The following is a 25326-nucleotide window of genomic DNA, read 5'->3' on the forward strand; positions in this document are numbered from 1 at the left end:
TCATTTTTCACATAATCTTTGATTTTGATTGACTCTGTTTTAGGTTAATTGTTTAGGTTAAACTATTTTTCATGTTTGTTTTAGTATTTTTGGCATGTTTAATCTATTTGATATTATTTCCTTATGTGTTTTATTTAATTGTCAACTTGACATGTTTAATTTATTTTGTTTGATTGTGTTTTATTTATTTATTTTTATATTGTAATATGTTTTTAACATGTTGTATGTGTTATTTTTATTTAAAGTGCATGATGTCTGTTTAGGTTAAGGATTAGAGCCCTCTTAGTAAACTCTTTAATTAAATATGGCCTAACAACACATAATGGAGGCCGGCCCACAAGCTGGACGATCTTGGATGCCTAGCACCTTCCCAAGCTGTACCTTAACTCCAGACCTATAATCTAATACTTGGATTCATGTATGTAAATGATTAGCCTAAATGGCCTAATATGGTTCCTAGACTTAATCTATGTGGCGACTTCATTAGTCCACAACAACCGAGTATCGCAACAAACCACTAAACGCACAAAATCAACCAAAACCCACTAACAACACCACCATCATAGCTTCCAAATTCAATCTGCCTGTCAATTCATTAAACCCACCCACCAAACCTCAATCCAAATCCAAGAGAGATCGGAAGTGGAGGAGAAGCCAAACCCATCCCCACCACCATGAACCTACAAAGCAAAACCCATCAAACCTACACCCACCCAAGGCCGATCAAACCCATGCCCATCAAGCTTATTAAACCCACCCACCATCGACACCACCATCACCAAAACACTCCTTCACAACAGACCCACCCATCATCGAAACCACCACAATCAACACCACAACCACCACCATCGCGACCCATTAAACCCACCCCACCATCAGCACCACCACACTCTCCACACCGATCTCCATAAACCCACACTTTCCACGCCGATCAAACCCACACCCATCAAACCCATTAAACCCACCCACCAACAGCACCACCATCACTAAAACACTCTTTCACAACAGATCCACCCATCATAAAAACCACCACACTCACCACCAACACCACTAGCAACTCATCAAAGCCAACAACCTCCTACCACTTAAACTCATCCCAACAATTTCTACCCACCAAAGCTAGCAATCATAAACCCACTGCCCCTGCAATCCACCAAAGCCAACAAAGCCACCGAATCCAACAATCACAAACCCAAAAATTTCAACAAAATTTACATACCCACCAAACCACAAACAACCACCGAGAAACCACAAACCCAGAAACGATCAACAAACAACCACTGAGAAACCCAAAAATTTCAACAAAATTTACATACCCACCGAACCACAAACCTAGAAACGACCAAGAAACCACGACCCAAGACCGAAAACAACTAATCTACAATAATAAGAGATGAGAATAGCAGCGGCAGCATCGATTCAACAGCACAACCGATTCAACAGCAAGAGACGAGAACAACAACAGCACAACCAATCTTCATGCCGCCGCCACCATTGTCGCTGCCTTCAGTCTTCAAGCCTCTGTCATCACCTTTGTCGTTGCCATCGCCACTAAGAAAAACTTAACTGAGATAGGAGAGAGAAGAGTAATGAATCAGAAACCTTGGGTAAGAGGCAGAGAAAAGAGAGAGGGGGGGGGTGGAGAGTGAATTTTTTTAATGAGGAGAGAGAAAAACACTTTAATGAATAAAATATAATATTTTGTTTTAAGAAACCAGCTACAATAAGGTTGCATATATACAACCTTACTATAGCCGGTTGGTATGAAATTTTAGGTATAGCATCTGGGATGTAGCAAACTTTTAAGGAATTGAGTTGTAAAATAGCAATTGGGGGATGTTTACACCCCAATGCTAATGCTCTTAGGATGTAAAATAGCAACTTGGGGAGAGGGGGGGGGGGGTTCACACCCCCAAAACTAATGCTCTAATGGTGAACAACCAGAAAGCTTAGTCTAACTCACAAGAGATTCCTCTTTATCACTTTTGTAGAAGAAACCTAGGCTCTCTTTGGGTGCGTTTGAATCGACTTCAAACGAATTTCGAAAATCAATTTCCGGAAAATGGAGCGTTTGGCTATGACGGAAAATATTATTTTCCGGAAATTGATTTCCTGTTGACCGAAATTTTCAGCCTTGACCACGGAAATGAATTTCTGCCTTCATTTTCACTTCAATTCATTTCCGTGGCTTGCAAAACGCAGAGAGAGGGAGAGAAAAAACAGAAAACATAACACGCGAGCGAGAGAGAAAGAACAAAAAAAAAACAATCTACCTCACACCCAGAGCTCCGATCCGGCAAACGAGCGAGAGAAAGTCGATTCAAACGCACCCCAAACCGCGATCGATCCAGCAACCCAGAGCTCCGATCTGGCGAACGAGCGAGAGAACGAACGATTTCCAGCAACCAAACCGCGATCGATCTAGCAACCCAGAGCTCCGATCCGGCGAACGAGCGAGAGAACGAACGATTTCCAGCAACCAAACCGCGATCGATCTACCTCACCTCCCACCCACACATCCGATCCACTCACCTCACCGGTCCACACGTCCGATCCGCCACACCGATCTCTTTTTTTTTTTTTTTTTTTTTGAGAAAGCCCGATCCGATCTCTGAAATATATATATATATATATATATATTTTTTTTTTATTTAGTTGTTTATTTATATAAATATTTATATAATATTTACATGTTTTTATTTATTAATTTTTGTATTATACATTGTTTATAACTGTGTATTTGTGGGTAATGTATATCAAAATTTTGGGACTTTTCTGATTGCAGGTTATTTATTAATTTTTTTCAATTATCCATTGTCGATTAAACTGTGTATTTGTGGATTATGTATATGAAATTTTGGGGCTTTTCTGATTGCAGGATATTTATCAATTTTTTTAATTGATTTTCCGTAAAATATTTGGACGAATCAAACACCGGAATTGATTTTCCGTAAAACGATTTCCGAAACAGCCAAACACCCAAATACATTTTCCTTTTCCGAAAATTAGCATTTCCGGAAAATATGTATTTTCCGGAAAACGATTTCCAGCAACCAAACACAGCCTTTGTTTCGTTCTAAGATGTTTTCTGGAAAAACATTTTCAACATTTTCGAGTGTTTGTTTTTTTATAAAATCTTGGTCAACCTGAAACTATTTTTAGTTGACCAAGTAAGCACCATGTAAAATTTTGCAAAATTTTTAACAACTAAAATTTTTAAAAAACACTTTTCAAAAATTAAACACACAGACCTTCCTCATTTCTCTCTTTCTAGCACACAAGGATGATGGTGGTGACGAGCTATAGTTGCTGGGGCGGTGACATTGGGCTTCGTTGATGTCGACGGGAGCTGAGATCGTCAACCCATTGGGCTTCACTGTCAAAGCTGAGGGGTGACGCGAAGGCTTCATAGTCAACATGGGGCTCCTCATGATCAATGCTAAGAGGCAGTGGAGCTTTTTTTAGTATGGATTGTACTTATTTGCTAGGTGGTTGTAGAAAGGAATAGATTACTGTAGGTGATTTGTAATGTAGGTGTGGGTTTCTTTTATAAGCTTCAAGGGTCTTGGGGGTTGGTGAGCATTCTAGCTGACCATAAGCAATCAACAAATAAAAATGAAGTGATTTAAGGGTAGCCTAAATGAAAAAGGCGTAAAAACCTCGAATATGGGCAAAATCAAAATAGGATCACTACAATTCTCACAATCAAATGAGCCTAACAAGGAAGCACGGAGACATATGGTAAAATCCTCCTCGGTTCCATAGTGATTATATGTTTGACAAAGGTGGTATTAGAATTTGGGTTGGGGCTATCTGCCATGTGGTTTTTGTACTATGTAGGTAGGTCCCTAGTTGGCCACTTTTGACTTACTAGAGTTTGTTTTCCCATAGCATTTTCTTCACTTTTGTTGTTGTCTATTGAGCCAATATGAGTAGTTTTGATTTTTGATGGTTGTCACTTATTTTATAAATCTAAAATATATAAAATGTGCCTCAATAAATAATCTATATATATAATAATAGGTGAAGCAGAGAGAAACTCAAATTGCAATTTCAATTAAAACTCTAATTTTGTGCCATGTGTCTATATTTATGTGGCCATCAGTTTATAATTACCCTTCCAATTGTTAGTCCAATTTTACTATACACATATATAATCTAATTATTATTATTTTTTTTTTTTTGAGGTAAAAGATAAAAGTGTTACTGATAAGTCCAAACGTATACAATGTATATACCCTGTTCAAGCAGATAGAAGTGTTATTGATAAGTCCAAACGTATACAATGTATATACCCTGTTCAAGCAGCCCGAAAACAGGGGAGAAAATAGAAATTAATACAAGTTGAAAAAAAAACTCCAAATTCTTCAAAGACTCCCCATACCCCGTGTGATCCCACTCCACCCAAAGCTCCAAGTAGCCATCCCTGTGCCTCAGGTCAATATGCAAGGTACTTGATGAGCATAGTTTCTCTGTTTCATGGACTGAGAAACTATGGCGGCAATTTTTCTCTCATCTATATCTCCTCTGCTCCTCTCTAAAACTCTAAAACACACAAAGGTTGAAACTAATCACATATTAGAGGGCTTTAATCTCTTTTCTCTCCTTTTTTTTTCAACATGCAGACAAGGTATTTGATGAGGATAATTCAAGCGTGAGAGAAAGTTCCAACGATAGGCCGATGAGAAAGAAGGAAGCAATCAGAAGTAGAGAGAAAAATGTTCAGTCCATACACTCCGTGGAAGAGAATTACCTCCACAGCTGCTTCGCTCATACTGGAGGGGTAAAACTTTGTAAATTTTCTGTGCCGTCATCTTTGTCTTTGGATTCGTGATTGTCGTCTTTAGCAAACCGTAAGAAGCCCGCTATTTTCCTCAACAACCCCACCGAGAATTTAAGAAGAAAAAATGCGCTGATTGTTTGGTAGTTTTTGTCCAGTATTGTATGGTTGTGAGGGAAAAATAAAAGATAATATAAATAATTAAATAAGAAAGATCTTGGAAGAGAGAAAGAGAAAGAGAAGTGGTGGGAAGAAATGGAAAGTATATAGTGGGTGGTCGTGGTCTTTTTCAGGGTTTCTTATGGCTGGCTTAACTCACTCAACAACTTTTCTTTTTCTTTGCCTTTTTGTTTGCTAGCACCCAAAATTTTGGTGCAGCTTTTGGGTAATACTGTTCTAAGGGTCTCATCATCCTTCGGATTTTCAAATTTTTTTTTTTTTTTTTAAAATGGAGCTACTCTCATAAACTTGGATCAAGTCCCCTTCTGGATGCATCTATTATGCCATAAGAAAATTTTTTTGCCATCCCCTATTTCATAACAAAGAAACTGCCTAACCATGTCTCTAATCTTTGGGGTTTTATGAATGTTATTTGCATTTTAGGTTTTAGCAAATGAGAATAATAACATTTTGCAGAGAGGGTGATGCTATTTTTAAATTGATTTTCTGTGCCTGTTGGTTTAACTTTAGTTTAAATTAATGAAATTAAAATCAATGAAGATCAAAGGCTTGGTAAAAAATTAATGTTTGTTCTGTGAAAGTCTTTTATTGTTGTTTGGATTATTTTTTTGTTTCTTTTCATTCCCACGTGGTCTGTGCTCTGTGAATGATGGAATTCAGAGAATTTAGTTGAATTCAAGGCGACAACCCTCCTAAAAATTATTAGACAAAAAGAGAATAGTTTTTTATGGAGTAATATTTGCTGCCTCTTATTGCTTGAGCTATAGCTTAAATACAACTATGGCAAATTCATTTAAAATTGAATACAATTTCAATTTGTATTTTTGGGTGCAGCACATCACATTAGAAATCCTAATTTACTTAGGTTTAGAAACCCTTAATTTTTTTTTGGTTATTTGTTCGTTTATAAATTGTTTTAAGTTCTTTTATGTGTTTCTATACAGTTTTGTACGCTCTATTCAGTATTGTTAGTGGAAGCAATTGGACTTGCTCGGTGAGCTTATAGGTATTGATATAAATTTTATGTAAAATTGTGAGCGGTGTTAATACATTCACTTAAAAGTGAATGTCTATTCAATACTGCTAGAAATAATTCTTGCAGTTGGCTAGGTCATGTAATTAATTGGATGTGGACATAAAAGAAATCCATTTATGAATGAGGAGTAGGAGGAATACATGTTGCATACACACCTTTTTTTAGGCTTTAATTCATTCAACTGACTATCTATTATTGTAGTTTACTTTTAATTCTTTTTTCTTCAATCCTTATATGATGGTTGCTGTTAAAAGGTAGAGATAGTTATTTTCTGTATTTTTTGGTTATTTATTGGCTTATAAAGTTCTTTTATGTGTTTCTATACAGTTTTGTAGGCTTTATTCAGTATTGTTAGTGGAAGCAATTGGACTTGCTCAGTGATTTTGCTGAAGGAGCTTACAAGTATTGATATAAATTATTATTATTTAAAATTTTTCACCAATTATTAATATACAATGAATCACTAGACGCTATTAAAAGAGAATTATATGTCAAATTGTAGAATAAATTTCAAGGATTTGGTTGTGCTAAGGATGTAGGGTTAATTTGAGAGGTATTTTTTGTTTTTATTTTTTTTACCCAGCAGATACACATTGCATCAACAGTCAACACAAGGAAAGGTAGGAAACCCATAAACACCACTCCATAGTAAATTATTGCTAGGAATATATTATGCTCTCAATAATAGTTTTTTACTCCTATTGTTTTAGGGACTCTATATTCTTGAGACTCTTTGATGTTTGAAGTTTCTAAGCAAGGTATGCTTTCAGTTTTTCATATTAATTTTTGGAGTGCATGTTTTCATTTGGATTTTCTACATTGATAATGTTTGCAACCTCTTTATCAAAGAAAAGTTATTCCTAGGGAAATATGTCAACAAAAAGTTATTTCTCTCAATAGGTTAATTACTTCTTCTTTTTTAAGAAGAAGTAGGTTAATTACTTTGTTCTTTTGATTGATTTTTTCTTTTCTCTTTTTATTTATTTTTTGTGTGCAAATAGATCTCTACTATTGTTGGTGTAGTTGGCCGCATACGCTTAAATTTATTGAACATGACCCATATTCCAAGTGAGTGCCTAATTTTTCTTTCTATAATTCTGAAGGGATTTAAGTTCTAGACATTTAAGGGTTTTGATGGCATGAGTTATTTTCAATTTAAATTCCACACCAAAAGCATTCCAATTTTGTTAGCAAAGTTCTGCCCCCTTTGACTTTTTTACTAAACTCTTTTTGTTGAAAAAAATATACTCTACAAATTTAGCAGTTTCCTATTGCCATCCTCTTGGTCGTCTTCATAAAATGGTTGTTCTTACATTCCAATTTTATTTGTAACTGAGCTCAACTAAATAGTAATACATTTACTTGATAATGGTCATTGTGATAGAACACATTTGGGTGGCTTTGATTTTTATCTTCTAATTCATAATAAGTTGAAAATTTGCATTGTTTTAATTATGATCTTTTGGAATTTTGATTATGTTATTGACTTATTGTTGCATGCCAAATGTTCATCGAAAATTTCTTTTTGATGTGATGTGAAATTTCATATTTTATATGAGCTACGTTCTTCCGTGATCACTGTTTAAGGTTGATTTTTTTGAAAATTATTTTTCTGGTTGGAACAAAGATTTTTCCACATTAAATCAACCAAACAACTCAAATCTGTTCCTCAAACCAAAAAAAAAAAAAAAAAAACCTCTAATCTTTGGCATGCCTTTATTACTTTAAATGTTTAAAATAGATTCAGTGCAAAATTAATGCAGAATTGTAAGGCTTAAATTCAATGGATTGGTTAATTTAATACAAGTTATCTTTGATTTGTTTAAGGGGGGGGGGGGGGGGGGAAAGAGACCAATACCCCAACATACTATCTCTCTCTAAAATGCTTCCAAAAAAGAAAAGTTGCAGCTGCTCCATATACTCTATGGTGGTTTTGATATACGATTCTATTTGTTCCACTTTGTATGTCATTTCTTTTGACTCTTTCTTCTTTTCAATATTGTTATTACTACATTTTCATTGATTTGTTTTTTTTATCCTCCATGGGCAAATGCACTTCCAGTATGGACCCTTATGATCACTATTACATTTGTAGAAGTTTTTATGTCGATATCAATTTCCAGTCATTGGATTTGATTTTATATTGCACCCTAAGCGTGTAATAATTATAATAAATTTATCGCAAAAATAGGTAGGAAGACAATTACTAATCTATTGTCAACATGTCCTTGGTTCATTTACACTTCTAATACCTATTGCATTCAGTGTTTTTATTCTGTCACGAAGTAATAGTTGAATAAATTTATTTTTAAAAATTACTGATTTTATCAAAATTTTTTGTAACTTCAGTTATATATATTTTTCCTTAGAGGATATTAAAAATAAGCGGATATGGGGCTTCATCGTTTCAGATTAGCTTTTTACTTATCTTAAATTCTTAATCGTGTATAAGGCAATAATCAATGAAGTAGGAGCCTAAGTTGCCAAAAATATGTGTCATGTATCTTTCTATTTTGAAAGAACAACATTCTCTTTATTTAGCCTTCACGGCTACCATTTTAGTTTGAGTAAACTTAACAATTTGAAATATGATCATTAGGTTTATATTCTTTTTTATATTAACCTTAACAAATTATATTTGCTCTATTTTCAATAACATGTAATGTTATAGAAACTAATTCCTTAAACATTAAATCACATAATGAGTATCATGCATGGTCTTGAGGATAATTTCTTATAAAATATTTTAAACTAACAACTGTGAAGCATGTATAAAAACACGCACAAACCCATTTCTCTATGGTTAGGTTCTCTCTCTCTCTCTCACATTCATTACCCTTATTATGTAATCTAAAAAAAGAGATTGGAGAGAATTATTTTTACCAGCCATACAACTTCAGAGGTTTTTTCTTCGCACAAATGCTCATCATGTTACAAAATGACCCATCATAAAACTACAACTTTGAGGTTTTTTTTTTTTTTTTTTAATAATTTTTTAAGCTATGAAAATTTCAATCACCAATAGAGATTGAAGATTCAAAAGAGTGGATAGATCTTTTGGATAAACATCCTCACCAAGGTTCATCTTTTTGTGTCATTTTTCCATTTTGTTTTGATTCCCTTAATTGATATAGTGATGGGTTTATGCATGTGCGCCTACATTGAGTCAATATTAACATTTTTTGGAATATATATTGCAAAATTTTGTTAATGAAATTTTCTGGTTAATAAATGAATTTAAATTTAACTGAGTTTTTTAAATATGAATAAACTCATGATTAATAATATATTCATTCCCGTGCGGTAGCACGGGCTACATACTAGTTATTAATTAAATTTTATGACCCCGATTTGTTGTATCCTAATTTTTCAAGAATTTCCATGATTTTAGCTCTTGTCTTGTCTATGTTTGTTTTCATGCTTCTTAGTAGATGTGAAAAACAAGTAGGTAGAGTGAGGTTGACCTGTAATTTTCACATGATTTTTTGAATAAAAAAAAAATGTATTTGTCACTTGGTAAAGTCATGTAACAAATTACTTGGTGTGAAATGCACTGCTTTGAATTCACCACTCATATCAAGAAAGAGCTCAACTCAACAAATTAATACTTGTTCAATAATTATAAAATTATACAAATTCCAACACTATTAATCAATATAAGAAGCACAAACACATATGAGACTAGTCTACCATTTGAAAATCTAATTAAAACAAACACATAAGTTTCACTACTATATAATATCAACATCTCAAATTATAAAATAAAATTACAAATTCTCAATTGGATAGCCAATTTGACAAATAATAAAAGCATATAAAAATTTTAAAATCTTGTAAACTAATTTCATAATCTAATATCTTGAAAAATAATCTAATAGTTGTGTTTAATTTTAAATGCATTGTGGTTGACACTCTATTTCAATTTGGGAATATGCATCAAAGTTTGATTGATAATTTATTTATACATGGTCTTTTTTATAAATATCATGTTATTGATAAGTAATATACACTCTAGAAAATATTATCTTTTATCTTGGCTATGGACTGTTAAAAGATAGGCCAAGCATCCATAATTTATGCAAATTTCATTGATATACTTTAGGTTTACTATTTTCGCACTTATGAATTCTTTTCATACATGTCTATAATTTCAAATATATGTTTTTAAGTCTACTGCAACCAAATTATCTTGGTATGTAATTTGTTATTTAATATCTAAAAATCTTTACTTATTGTATTATTCAAGAAAGAAGAAATCCTCAATTATCATCTTTCAATTAGTTTGCATGCAACTAGATAAAAGTCTCAATTGTTTTCTTGTGACCATTGTATTTGAATTGTGTTAAATATAAATACATGTTTTATTTTTAATGGCGTCATCTAAAAAATGTTTTAAAAAATTGATGTTTATTAGAAAAGAAAAAATCACATACATTATATTTGTCAATTGAGTTTGGATTGTGCAATGTAAAACCCATAATAAATAACAAAACCAACTATGTCTAAATTATTATTTTTTTTTTTTTTTACAAAAAGAAAAGTTTTTAAAAAGGGGTTAGGTCACGGATCAACCCCCTTTTTTTTTTGGGTCAAAAAATCAGGTTCAAGTTGGGTCAAAGAATTGGGTTCAAGTCGGGTCAATAAATTCTAACCCGTTTTGTCATGTCTACTTCTTAGGCACTTGCTATATAAGTGAATTCTAGTTAGCTTAACTGGTATTTTTTTTTTTTTTTAATAGGAACTAGTAAAGTCTTTTGTTATTGAATAAAAAATTTGGAGTTGGGTCATCACTTACACCAAAAACCAATTGATGTATTGGCCCTGATAATAAAGTGCAATCATCATAAAGTGGAAGTTATAAGTTAAAATTCTCTCTCTCTCTAGATTAAAAGGCACTTGCCATATAGAATTTGGAGTTGGGTCATCGCTTACACCAAAAACCAATTGATGTATTGGGCCTGATAATAAAGTGCAATCATCATAAAGTGGAAGTTATAAGTTAAAATTCTCTCTCTCTCTAGATTAAAAGGCACTTGCCATATAGAATAATACATTAACTGATAGAGCCCTAAAAATAGGTGACCAAAAAAAAAAAAAAAGAGCCCTAAAAATAAAAGATAGCATACTATATCAAGGAAAAAAGATGTAAACAATTGGCAATAAAATATACAAATATATAATGAACTTATTGACCGTGTTTTGGTTGACAAATTTTGTCAACTAACCAAAATGTTTTGAATAAATCAGCGGATTTAGGTCTAATTTTGTCAAGTCAAATTGTAGCAGTGATCCCATAAAAATAAAAATAAAAATAAAAATGTAGCAGTGATCATAAATTCATAACAAAATTGCAGTTAGGCTTACAATGGCTTGATATTGGGCCAATGGTTGTCAATGTCGTCCTCAATAACCCGTGGTGTTCATGTTCCTTCGTAATGCATGAGAGGCTTAAAATTGACTAGTCCATTGAAAATTGGGAGCATTAAGGCTCAAACCTGCATGAGCCCGAAAGCTTAGCTCGTTCATTAAAAACTGTTTTGGGCCCAAAATAAATGCAATTGGTCCAGCTGGAGTCAGTGGACCATCACATCGATAATAGTCTATTATTCAAATATGTGAAAATGTTTCCTTCACGTGAGTTTTATAAGTCTAGCTGTGTGGGCTCTATAGTCTATACTCTATTGGGCCTCACTCACTCTATGGTCTCTAATTTCTCATTTGCATTTACAGGGCTTATAATCTTCGCAGCTGTAGGCTCCTGTACTTGCGCAGGGAATGTATTATGAATGAATGGTTGAAAAGGGATTGTATATAATTAGATAGAATCATATGTTACAAATATTTACTGCCTTTCACCAAAATATATATATATATATATATATGTATATATTTACTGCCTTATCTAGAGCCATTAGGTTTTCCATCATAGGAAATGGGTTATAAAATAGAACAAAATTACAAAAAAGGTTTGAACCCAGATTAACAAGTGCATTAGCTCACTGGTTAGTTTTTCTATAGATAAGTTCAATTTGAGCCCTGGAAAGAGGGCTCTCAAATAGGTTCCTACAATCGGTAAGCAAAAGGTTCCGTTAATTGACTGGCTTCAAAAAATGAACTATAGTCAAAGCATCTAGTTCTATAATTAGGTTGGTGATCCCCAAGTCTCTAGCCAAAATAAGTCCAGCTGTGCGGGCTCTAGTATAGGGCCACACACTCTCTTTGGTCTCTAATTTATCATATGATACAAATGTTTACTGCCTTATCTAGAGCCAGTAGGTTTTCCATCATAGGAAATGGGTTGCAAAATAGATCAAAATTACAAAAAAGGCTTGAACCCAGATTAACAAGTGCATTAGCACACCGCACGGGGTGTTACTTGATGGTAGGAGTCCCTGTCCCAACACTTAGAGATGAGCAGTTCGAGCAATAACCTTTGCAAGGCCTTTATGATACACGTGGTATTACCCATTGCCGTCATGTGACGTGGGATTAATAAGCCCACACCAAAGACCCATTTTTTGTTTAGAATAAAAAAAGTGCATTAGTCCATTTGTTAGCTTCTATATAAATAAACTCAATTTGAGCCCGGGGAAAGAGAACTCTCAATTAGTTTCCTACAATCAGTAAGCAAAATGTTCCATTAATTGATTGGCTTCATAAGATGAACTATAGCCAAAGCATCTAGTTCTATAATTAGGTGTTGTATATATAGGTATATACATGGAAGTGTTGTAATAATAATGATATATGAGTTTGGAGAATATTGTTTCATTAAGTTGTTAAAGTGAAAATTCAAGTTCTCGAATTTTCTAAGTGAAAATTCAAAATTTAGTATTTTCGATCGGTCGAAACTTTGACTCAATCAATCGAAATAGTGAGAAAATAATCATAGAGTTTCTGGATGGTTTAATCGCTATTCGATTCCTGTTTGATTGATCGAAAAGAGAATTTAATCGATCAAAAGGACCACTCAACTGATCGAAACTCGAAAAACTAAATTTTCTGCAGAATTTTCTGGTGACTGTTCAGAAAGGTTGAAGAGGTTTCAAGCCTTGTGAACGGTTTTATGAAATACTTTAACTCTCCATACGTACCTTTTGAAAGGTTGTAACCCTATGGGTACAAATAGAGGTTAATGTTCACTTGAAACACAAGAAATCCTGTGGGTATACTCTAAAATTACTATTTGTAGAATCCAATAAACTTGGTTGTATCCGGGGGATAAGTTTGTAGAAATCCTTTAACAACTTGCATATAGGGACAAATATTGTCTAAGGATAACATTCAGTTGTGCCTCCAAGTCAATCATTAATTTCTATTCACTTGATGTGTTCGTTTGTTCTTTCATAATTACTCCTTAATTTGGTAAAATCCCCAACAATCTTAAACAATATTTGCTACAAGACAAGGAGTAAATGATGGTACAACTTTAAACATATTGAATCATGGTTTGATGAAATTGGATTGCTTTGGTGGAACCAATTTTACACGGTAGAAATAGCAATTGGCTTGGATTTGAAGAGTTTTTCAAATGATGAATCAATCATAATGAAGATTTAATGCAACAAGGCTTAAAGAAACAAATTTCTTTGTTGGCAAGACAAGGTGATGATTCTTTCACATTGTGAATGCAATAAAAGCTATGTTCATAGTTTGAACATTGAAGGTACGAATTTCTTATTCATGGTCAATTTGAATTTCAAATTGATTGATGAGTTTCTTTGTTAGAATATTTGCATGTGTTGCAAATTTATTTGAATTGAGGATAAGAATCAACTTTTGACATGTTTAAATGTTATAAAGTGAAGTAGAAAATCTAAAGGATGGGAATTTAAACTCTTAAAGTGATAGAGTATGTGAACATTTTCCTAAGTGATTTTCTAAACTATGTGAAAATATAAAATAACATGTCAAATCAATTCAGAGAACATCACTGAATTAAAGAAGAATGTCAGGTTAGAGGTGTAACTAACACCGATTCTAAAGTGAATGTGAACAATGTTAAAATTGAAAGTTCTAGTAAGACCAATAAACACTTGAATGTGAATAAGAGTGTGAATGGTTTTAAAATAACAATTCCAAGAATCCCAACAATGACAAGTAGCGTATGTCATGTTTCATTTGTGGACAGAAAGACCATTACTTTTGAGAATGTAAATTCTTAAAGAATAAGAAGGATGAAAATGAAAATGTCAATGAAGCAATTGTCGTTAAGGACATTATTGCTACGGTGAGTGATGTATGCAATAAAGATCACTAAATTTCATATGACTGTAATTATAAATCCTTCCTATTAGTGTTTTGATTCAAGTGCAAAGTTGCATGTGTGCAACTACAAGGCACAATTCAAGACTTATGAGGAATCTTCCATAGAACTATAGGTGCTTGTGGGCATCCACAGTTCATGAAAAGTGCATTGTTGAAGTGAAATTGAGTTTTGACAAGAAGTTTTCTTGACCAATACTATACCTGATATCAAAAGAAGCCATTTTATTATTTAAAAATGATCTTCTTTAAGAATGGGATATTAGTAGGCAATGGATGTGCTACTAATGACATGTTCAAATTGAGTGTTATTTATCAATATATTTTGGTTGTGCTTATATTGTTGATTTTTGATTTGTGGCATGCTAGATTGGGAATTTAAATTTCAAATGCTTGAAATTTATGTCAAAACATGATATAATTTAATATAAGCATGATGATTTGAATTGAATGGTGTATTAACTAGAAATGGTAAATATTAAGTGTATATTTTTCTTTGTGAGGAACATGTCATGATAAACCAAAGTACAATCCCTTATACACTAATAAAATGGTTTGGTCAATAGAGAGAACTCTATTTGATATGGTAAATGCCATAAACTTGAGTGCAATCAGCTAAGTCCTTATCTGATCAATGGGAAGAAGCTTTATTTAGTGTATGCTATGTGCATAATAGAGTTTCATCTCAAAGGAATTTCATGTGTTATAAAGTGAGAATGTGACCAAATACTTATCATTTTAAACTGTGTGGGTGTTTGACGTTTTATAAAATGATAGACCAAAGAGGACTAATTAGTCAAAGAGCTATACAAAGTGTATATGTAGGTTTTGAGTAGATTCGAGGGTATGTAGTTTATTAGACTTAATGTCTAATATAAGAGTGAAATCAAAGGATATTGAATTTATTAAGTTTAAATTCAAAGATAATTTCAAGGATATCCCGATACCTATTTAAACACAAGTAAATGACTCAAATATTAGATATCACATTAAGTGATATTAAAGTTTTAAATGTGGTTCACCTAGTGAACAAAGGTGAAGTCAAAGTGTAAGAAATAAAAGGGATCTTGATCCAGATTTTATTTCATGTGAAGCTTTTATTTACCTTGTTGAAACTAATAAAAGCGTAGTCCTAATTAAATATCCATAGTACTTTTTGAGGGAAGTGATCCTAAACTTTGAGAAAGCTTTATGCTTGTAAAAGATGTAGTTTTCTATTGTAAAAGCTATTATGATAAAATAAACTCAATGTTATTTAATAATAATTGGGTCTTAGTGGGTCTACCTCTAGTTTCAAAACCAATCAGTTTTGAGTGGGTATTAGAATAAGATATAAAATCCATTGATTTAAAGTTAGTAAAAGGTTTGAAAAAAAGGGAAAATATAGATTTTTGATATCTATACACTAGTAATTATTTGTGTTATTAGTTTGATATCTTTAAAACCATTTATAAACTTTTAAAGAAATTCACTATATTCTATTATTACATTTTTATTATATGTAATTACAATGTGTTTATATATGTGAATTTTGGAATGGTTGAGAACCCAAATTGTGGGGTTTAGAAACTCAAATTGTGGAATTATAATGTTCAAGAAAGTGTGGGGGTATAATCCTTAAAAGAGTCATGGACTCATAAGGATGCTTTTGTGCATCAAAGATGTGCTTGTTAAAGATATTGAGAATTAACATCTAGGGATGTTAAATTCATTGTGATTAAATTTTTCCATGTGTGGTAGATGTCTCAAGTTTAATCAAGCACATATGGTAATCCTACTTTGAAAGTGCCTCTTTGTAACATAAAGAGAGTACAAGTAAGTTCATTAATTGAACATTCAAGGATCAATAATGAAATATTGGATTGTGTCTCCACATATAATTTGATTATGCATCATATAGATGTGAAGTGACTTTCTTAAAAAGTGATCTTGGAAAGGAAGTTTGCTTAAAAGACCTGTTAGTTTGTATTTCCTTAATTAATTAAATGAAAGTCTTTTATGAATGAGAATCAAGTAAAGAATTATAGTGGAAATGTGCACTATATTAATCTCATTTTGGGATTTATGTTATCTTATTTTGTTGAGATTAGTGATTTCTCATTTTATTGGAAATTGTGTTATCTCATTGTGTTGAGATTAGTGTTGAGAATTTACTTTTTAGATTTTAATATCTTTGAAGAGGCAAAGACACTTTGATTCCAATAATAAATAAAGAAATTACTGGAAGGGCGGATGCACAACTCGAGTTTGTTAATAAATTAAGTACATGTTACATATCATGTATGGAACTAAACTAGACATTGCCTTCACAGTATGTAGACTTTCAAAATTTATAAAACTTGAGGTTGATCACTAGAAATTACTTAATTGTGATTAGTATCTATTATATAGAATATTCAAGTTTAATTCTATTATTGAAGTGAGTGATAATATCTACGTCTAGTTAGATAATCACTACATGTGAAGATGCTATGTAAAGAAATAAGGTGTATTTCTTACTCTACTATAGAATTAAATTGAGAGCATTGATTACAATAGTAATGGGCAAGGAAAGAAAATGGCTAAGGTTTTGATAAAGTGTTGTGGCCACAACCATAGTAAGCCATTCCTTGTACTACAATTGTGAAACCACAATGTGTATGGTATACATGAGTTGTATACAATGTGAACTTAGACTTAAAAGTCTAAGACAAGAATATGTAAGGCAAGTCAAATGTGGTTGAACTAGTCCATTGCTTATGTAATTCTATATATAAAATAAGTCATTTACCGAAGTGTGTATCAAGACTTGGTAAGGATAATATCCATTGGAATGGGAATAAAACCCTTCTTTTAAGAGAATCACCAATAGTGGGAACTCAACTTCAAACTGATTATATCTAAGAGGTTTAAAGGGTAACAACAAGCTATTAATACGTGGAGCACTAAATTTGTGTCTCATTCAGGATAGATTAGTGCAGACTAATATGATGAAATTGAGGTTGAGTTTTAAACTCTTAATGAAGTTCATAAATCATAAATGTCTATGTAACAGGGACATAAGAAGGAAATTCACTTTTGTGAACATATGAGTGGTGCTGCTTCTAGCAAGAGTAAAAGGGTTTTCTCTTGTACATGTTCACTAAACCGGGAAGAGCACAAGGCTATAATAGTGCTAACAACTTGGATTTCTAAATGTGTTTTGAATATTCTCATGTATGTGTTGTTTCCGATTTTAGCAGATAAGAGTTTTGGTTTAAGCACCAAGCCACCATTAACTCTGTTGATTTCTTGAATAATTACACTAAGGAGAGGGGAGATGTTGTATATATAGGTATATACATGGATAGGTTGTAATAATAATGATGTTTGAGTTTGGAGAATATTGTTTCATTAAGTTGTTAAAGTGAAAATTCGAAATTCAACATTTTCGATCGATCGAAAATTTGGCTCGATTGATCGAAATAGGAAGAAAATAATCATTGAGTTTCTGGTTGGTTCAATCGCTATTCGATTCCTATTCGATCGATCGATTAAAAGGTCCTCTCAACCGAACAAAACTTGAAAAACTGAATTTTCTGCAAAATTTTCTGGTGACTATTCAGAAAGGTTGAAGAGGTTTCAAGTCTTGTGAAGAGTTTTATGAAACATTTTAACTCTCCATACATACCTTTTGAAGGGTTATAACCCTATGGGTACAAATAGAGGTTAATGTTCACTTGAAACACAAAAAATCCTGTGGGTGTTTTTCAAAATTACTATTTGTATAACCCAATAAACTTGGTTGTATCCTAGGAACAAATTTGTAGAAACCCTTTAGCAACTTTCATATGGGGACAAATATTCTCTTAGGATAACATTCAATTGTACCTCCAAGTCAATCACTAATTTTCATTTTTTTTCTTTCATAATTACTCCTTAACTAGCTTGTAATTCCATGCATATGCATGAATATACTTAAAATATACACATTAAGATGCATTGTATAATTCTTACATATATAATTTAAATATTATTGATAATCATTCTTATATATTTTTTTAAACTCTTTAAAAAGTCTTGTAAGAATGTTATTAGGTAGAAAATGTAAATTGTCCATTTTTTAAATATTTTTATGTTCATTAACTTTAAGCTCTTTATTTTTTGTACACAATAATTCACTTGAATAGATATTTGTAATATGGTTTCAGGTTTAATTATAAAATTAAGAAATAAAACTCTCTTTAAAAATAAATATTTAGGACACATGATGCAAAATTAGACTTCAATTATAGAATCTAATTGGATTTTCTCTAAACTTTACCTATTAATATGTGTATATATATATATATATATATATATATGACTTATAAATTTGAATTGTTATTAGTTATATAAAACAAAAGGCTCATAAATAGAAAATCATTCAAACTCTATCTTCCTCTAATTTTTTTTATATATATTAGATATATGATTATATTTTTTATGATTTATTTATATTGGACTCCTCGTTTTCTATACTAAATTAACTAATTTGGCACAAAAATTAAAAAAATTTCGAATAGATGGGACATATATATATAGCTGACTTATAAACTTGAATTGTTTTTAGTTCAATAAAAAAATGCTCATAATTAAATATAAAATCATTCAAAAATTATGTTTTTTATGGTTTATACTGGACTCCTTGTTTTTTACACTAAATTAATTCATTTGGCACAAAAATTTAAAAAACTTAGATTAAATGAGAGAGACATGTCGCAAAATTAAACTCTAATTGAAATCCAATTTTTACATTGAATTAACTCACTTGGTACAAAAATTTAAAAAGTTAAATTAAATGGGACACGTGACACAAAATTAGACTCTAATTGAATTCCAATTTGAAATCTAATTTGATTTTCTCTCAATTTTATCTATTATTATTATTATTATTATTATATATAAATTTGGTAAAATCCCCAAACATTAGGTTGGTGATCCCCAAGTCTCTAGCTAAAATAAGTTCATCTCTTATGGCCCAAAGCTCCACCATACAACTTGACAAGGTTCACTCTTAATTCATGTAGTTTGTTAAAGTCTCCTTAGGCTTCACACAAATGATTTATCGTCAGCATGAACTGCAACAAAGAATTGAATCACCAATAAAATTGGACCAGCTGCAATTTGTGAAATTGAATCAGTGACATTAAACTCGCAGTACTATTCAGCGAAAAAAAAAAAAAAAAAAAAACTCGCAGTACTGCACAAGCAAAAACTCTCCGACTAGAATAATTGGAGAAATGACAGGGTGATTCCCAATATCCCACAGTGTGGGGAGCCACAAAATAATGGAAACAATATGGGTCACAACTCTCAAGCAACATCACGTGTGAAAATGGAATAGATTGTAGATGAAGTCGCTGCATTTACAAGCTTGTACTATCTGACAACCAAAACATACTCATTTACATGTCAACCCCAAGCTTCCTCTTATTCCATCATTTTAATTTTCTCACTCCAATTCATAAAACTGATCGAACCTAAAAAAAATAAAAAGATAAAGACAGTTTGGTAATGTTGTTGTTTAAATATTATAGAAATATGTATGAGTGAAAAAATATTGTAAAAATATATGTAGTATTGTTTGAATAACGAAATTTGTTGTTTAAACACCAACACTTCCAAAACTTTCCTGTAGCAGCTTTATGATCGAGTACTTTTGAGAAGATTTGCAAGAAAAAGTCTGGATCATGAGCAAATATTTTTATATAATGAGGCTCTTATCAGAGCCTGAAATCCACACACTCATCATCACTTGTCATTTTCATTTGTGCATGTATTTCGAACGCTTTTGGTCGAAGATAAAAAAAAAGTTCGATGAGGATAAATTGGACCCATTTGAAAAAAAGATATTGATATGCCAACTACTCATGTCATCATATTAATTTCATGCAATGATTTTTTCTCATTCTAGAAGGTTAGTGTGTCTATATAGATGTTGGATATTACTCGATTAATCGAAAGCCAAAGTACCCATGTGATGTGATGACTTCCTACCTTCTTTGTCACCGAATGTCCTCATTGTCTTCCCATTTCCATGCTTAACAACCTTCCAATTTACTACTCATTATTACTACATGGAATCTCATATACTATCTTCTACCGACATACACTTTCCCACAATTTGCCATTTGTCAATTTCTGATTCGATTAGACTTTTTGTTTCACACATCACCCTTTTTTCTTAAGAAAAAGAAAAGAGTAATCTCATTTTATATATATATATATATATATATATATATATATATAAAACTTCAAGTGTGAGAGTGAGATTTTTTCATGTAACGTACTCTTTGATAATTCTTTTATTTTATTTAATTAGCTTTCCATTTCATCTTTTAATTGGTACCATTTGTCACTTTTCTTTAAAAGTGAAATATGTACTATCCATTTAAGCTTTTACTTAAGTAAATCTTTCAACGAATTATTTATTAACAACTACAGCCACCACATAGCTTTCTACCTCATCGGGTATATACTAAATTGATTTGGGTACATCCACCACACTAACCAGTAACCACAAAGGAAAACAATGCACAACTCTTTTGACTAAGAAAGGAGCTTCTATTAGAGATAATCTTATTTTGTATCCATTTCCTCCTCCTCTTATTTCTTACCAGCTATATGCTGATATTTGGGGTGTTTTCTGCCCTAGATTTTGTAGTGTTTAGTTTGTTTTAATAAAATTCATTTTCTCCAAAATAAAATTTTTTGATTTCTGTCTCATTAATAACTACAAAGAGTTTCAATTTTGACTAGAGTCTTTTTGAAGTATAGCACATGTAAGGCTAGTCCTTTTCCTTAAGTCGTTACAAATGTATCAGGGTTAACCTGGTAACTTCATGTGGGCTCGATAACACTACCACAATGTGGGCCATTAACGAGGGTATTAGAGATTTAAGTAGGGGCGATTGTAATGCCAAAATTGATTAAAAATTAATTGAGTGTGTGTTGGGTCTCACATTGGTCATATATAAACTGGGTTGATTTAGGGTTTATTAACTATAAGGAGTCTCAACTGTGACTAGACTAGTCCTTTTGAGTTATTGCGTAGATATGGCTAATGTTTTTTCTTGAGTCATTACAAACGAACTTTGTTTTGAGAAGTTATGAAGCCCAAGAGTGTCAATTGGCATATTTTCGAGGCTTTGTTGTGCTCTATATTCTATTTTAAGTTTTCTATAATTTGGTTGCTTAGGGCCTCTCAAAGCAATGCTCATTGCATGAGCTTTGCAATGATATATGATTCATGCGATTGCAAGATCTTTGAATCAAATTTTGACCATGGCCAAAATAATGTTAAACTTTCACAAACTTCACCAAATTTTTGTGTTTGGATTTGAAAAGTTTTCATATTTTTGATATATCTTGTTCATTTTAAGCCTGATCTTGGTGATTACCCCTTATTTTAAAGGTAATTGAAATATATTTTTGTTGGTGCAAGAACTGTTTCAATCAAACCATTAGGTTGGTCAAATTGGTCATCATTAGGCCAAAGTTGGTCAAATCTCATATTTTGCTATAGAACTTCTAAGTTTTTCCTAATTTGACTAAATATAGCATGTTGAGGTGTTTGGAGGGGTTTCATGGTCCCAAATTGTTTTACCTTTGAAATTAGTATTTTCCCAATTTTTGTGCTTGTTTGATAAACTAATCAAGTATGACAAAATAATATAGCGACAATAGGGTTGAAGAATTTTTCAACCCAATGCAACCTTTTCAAGTTGAGAAATTTTCAATCCAACTAAACCAGTAGAGATCAAGTTGGACCACTGGAATGAAACCCGATTTCAAGTAGACCCATTAAATTTTTTAAATTCACTATTCTATATATAATTACGATTATACAATTAAACCAAATATTCAAATAGTATATATATAAAAAACTCAAAATAATAAATGAATACAACTAACAAATTAATAATTTGTCTAACAATCTAAAATAAATTAAACTAACAAATTTAAAAAATATATTTTTAAAAATCATTGATATTGTTGGTTTAGTTAGTTTACCTAGGTTAAATATTTTGACAATTTGAACCCCCAACCTCATCCGACTTTGGGGAAAAAGAAAAAGAAAAGAACCCAACCTAATCTATCAACTAATGAAAAACCATTCCAAAGCACTGGGTTGGCTCGGATTTGTTAGGTTAGTGGGTTGAACGCACACCCCTATCAAGTTAGATCCAACTTATTTCGATTAACAATATACCCATTTTAGAAAAAATATATAATAGAAGAACAGGAGAAAAAAAAAAAATAGTGAAAGAATACATAGTTAAAATAGAAAATGTGGTATTTATAGTTAAGTTTTCACTAAACTTTTGACTAGACTTGGATGGGTTTTGGTGTCTAGTTGCACTAGACCCATTAGAATGATTATACTTGTCTACTTTTAAACACATGTTATTATCCTAATAGGTCAATGCAACTAAACATCGTACCCAAGCCATCCTTTTGACTAATTCTATGAGAATGCAATCATTGTTGACTCTCAATTAAAGGCATTCATAAGTTCTCAATTTCATAATAATCGATGAATACAAAACATTGAGATGTTGAGGAAAATTAGTAAGAAACGGCTATTAGAAAAATAATGCGACTTTGATGCATATTAATTATTAAGAATACCACCTTAGAGTTGATAGTTGCCTCTACCCAGAAGAATTTGCTGACAGGCAATTCACCTCCAAAAAAATAATAGTGAATCGAATCGAATTTAGGCCCATATTAAGCCATGCATACATGCTCTAAAGTCAAAAGTTCATAAATTCTCTATACTTGTCTTGTAAACTTCTTATATGAGGCAAGCCTATTTAAAAAGAAACTGAATTTCTCCACTTATTTTCACAATCTACACTTAAATATTTAAACATGAAATAGTCCTTTGATCTTGCCCTTTTACTAAATCCTAGAGCGAGCATTTAAATATACTTTGATATTAACACCATGGGTTTCTTATTTTTGGAGCATTCGAATTGGTTTGTGCAAAAAAAAATTTCTATTTTAGCACAAAAATCTACTTTTTCTATGTTACATACTCACTTTTCAAAATACCACACATCAGATTATCTATTTTACATTATATTTTGTTAAATATCAATTTTTCTTATTTTTTTAATTGTTTCTCTTTTTTCACACACAACAACCATCACCACTCTTTTCTTTCATTCTTAAGATACGTAAAAAGATAAATAAATAAATAAACAACTAAATGTAAAGTAAATAGTGTTAGTGTAAATTTACACAATTACGGTAGCAAACTTATAAATTTACACAATTATACAAGGACTGATGTGGGTCATTTTTAAGCAAAATTGTTTAAATTCTACACATTTTTCTATTATACACTGAATGATATGAATGCTTATTAAAGAATTTGCATTAGCTCGTGCAAAAATTCATATTTATTTTAGTATAAAAATCTTTTTCTTTTTTCTTTTTTCTATTTTACATCCTCACTTTTCAAAACACCTCATATCATATTATCTATTTTACACTACATTTCATTAAAATATCAATTTTTCTTGACTTTTAAAATTGTTTCTCTTTCTTTACACCCAACAACTACCATCTACTTTTTTTCTTCATCCTCGAGATGCTTAAAAAAAAAAATAAACAACTAAATACAAAATGAATAATATTAATATAAATTTACACGGTTACTGTAATAAACTTATAAATTTACACAATTAAACATGAACTGATGTAGGTCATTTTGAAGTAAATTTATATAAATTTTACACATTTTTCTATGGACAAGACTTAGATACAGTACTAGGTATTGTTCCTTAGATTTCTCTCTTAAAATTCTGCTATGTGAATTTTTTCTCATGAAATGGAAGTATATTTTTTAATTAAGTGTATTTTTTAGTTAAGTAGTCATATAGCCGAATCTTAAAAGGAAATTTAAAGAACAATACCTAAGGTACTGTACTTAAATTTTATCATTTTTCTATTATACACATACCGACGTAAATGGTACGGACAAATGTAAATGCTCCGTTGCTAAAGTTTAAAAGAGAAGGACAGTGAGACAGCCATTGCAAAGGTCACTCAGAATCTCGTGCCGCTACGGTCAACTTTTCAACAGTACTGCTGGACTTCCTTGACCCTTTTCGGTGGCAATGACCTAATGCCTTGTCGACATATCAATCATAATCATGCCTATCAACTTCATGGAATCAAACATGTGATCCTATGATTTCCTATTATCCCATCTAAAAAAAACTCTCTATTTTTTTATTCTTTTGGCTGAATATAAAAGTTCTTTCATTCTTGTTTTGTGTATATGTTTGTAATGTTCACATGGGACCATATCAATATGTCCAAAAAACTACTATTAAAAATCTTATTATTGCCTTTGGATTTTCATAATCATAACCTTACAAAATTAATGGAAGTTGGTAATGGTTGCAATTGCTGGAGAACCAATGCCTCAGAATCATTTTTTTAATACCGATTCAGATAGAGCAAACCAGATTACCAAATTTATAAATATGAAATAAAAATCACTCGAATTTATAAATAAATAAATAAAGCAAAGTGTGTGTGTCTTTATGCATGTTTGCAAAAACTAAACATTTCCTTGATAGCTATGCTAATTACTTAGGAATAAGGATAGTGTCGCTTTATTTATTAACTTTGATGGATTTTTTTTTTTTAATTAATTTGGCTAAAGATTCTAGAAGTAGAAAAAGGGTTTCAAATACTTTCATTATTGTATATTTATTTATTTGACACTTCTGTTAGGACGTTTTGTACATAAAGAATAGTAGCTTCACTACGATACAAAATACACTAAAATCAATGATAGCCTGATTGACAATCTTGCTTGAAGTGGGTACAACAATAAATTGCCTATACAAACTCTATGATTTATATTCGTTTGTTTTTAAGGCCGGGTCATAGTTCAACCAGCTAGTATGAGTATGACACATTTTTCCACATAACAAAAAAAAAAAAAAAGACTTAATAATATTGTTTATATGTTCCTTTCAATACAAATAATCTAAAACATCAAAAATAAGATGTAAATCATACATAAAATCTTAAGTTGTACCGT

At 31.5% G+C, this 25326-nt stretch overlaps 1 long non-coding RNA gene across 1 annotated transcript; it reads left to right on the plus strand.

The window, feature by feature from the left end:
• Positions 1–4279: 4279 nt before the first annotated feature.
• Positions 4280–24290, plus strand: LOC115967747. The gene is made up of 7 exons (XR_004086530.1): positions 4280–4450; positions 4626–4783; positions 6324–6398; positions 6580–6616; positions 6707–6754; positions 12625–12630; positions 24276–24290. It is a non-coding gene; the product is annotated as an uncharacterized LOC115967747 (long non-coding RNA).
• Positions 24291–25326: the final 1036 nt, after the last annotated feature.

Source organism: Quercus lobata, chromosome 11 (assembly GCF_001633185.2).
Source record: "Quercus lobata isolate SW786 chromosome 11, ValleyOak3.0 Primary Assembly, whole genome shotgun sequence".
Lineage (NCBI taxonomy): Eukaryota > Viridiplantae > Streptophyta > Magnoliopsida > Fagales > Fagaceae > Quercus > Quercus lobata.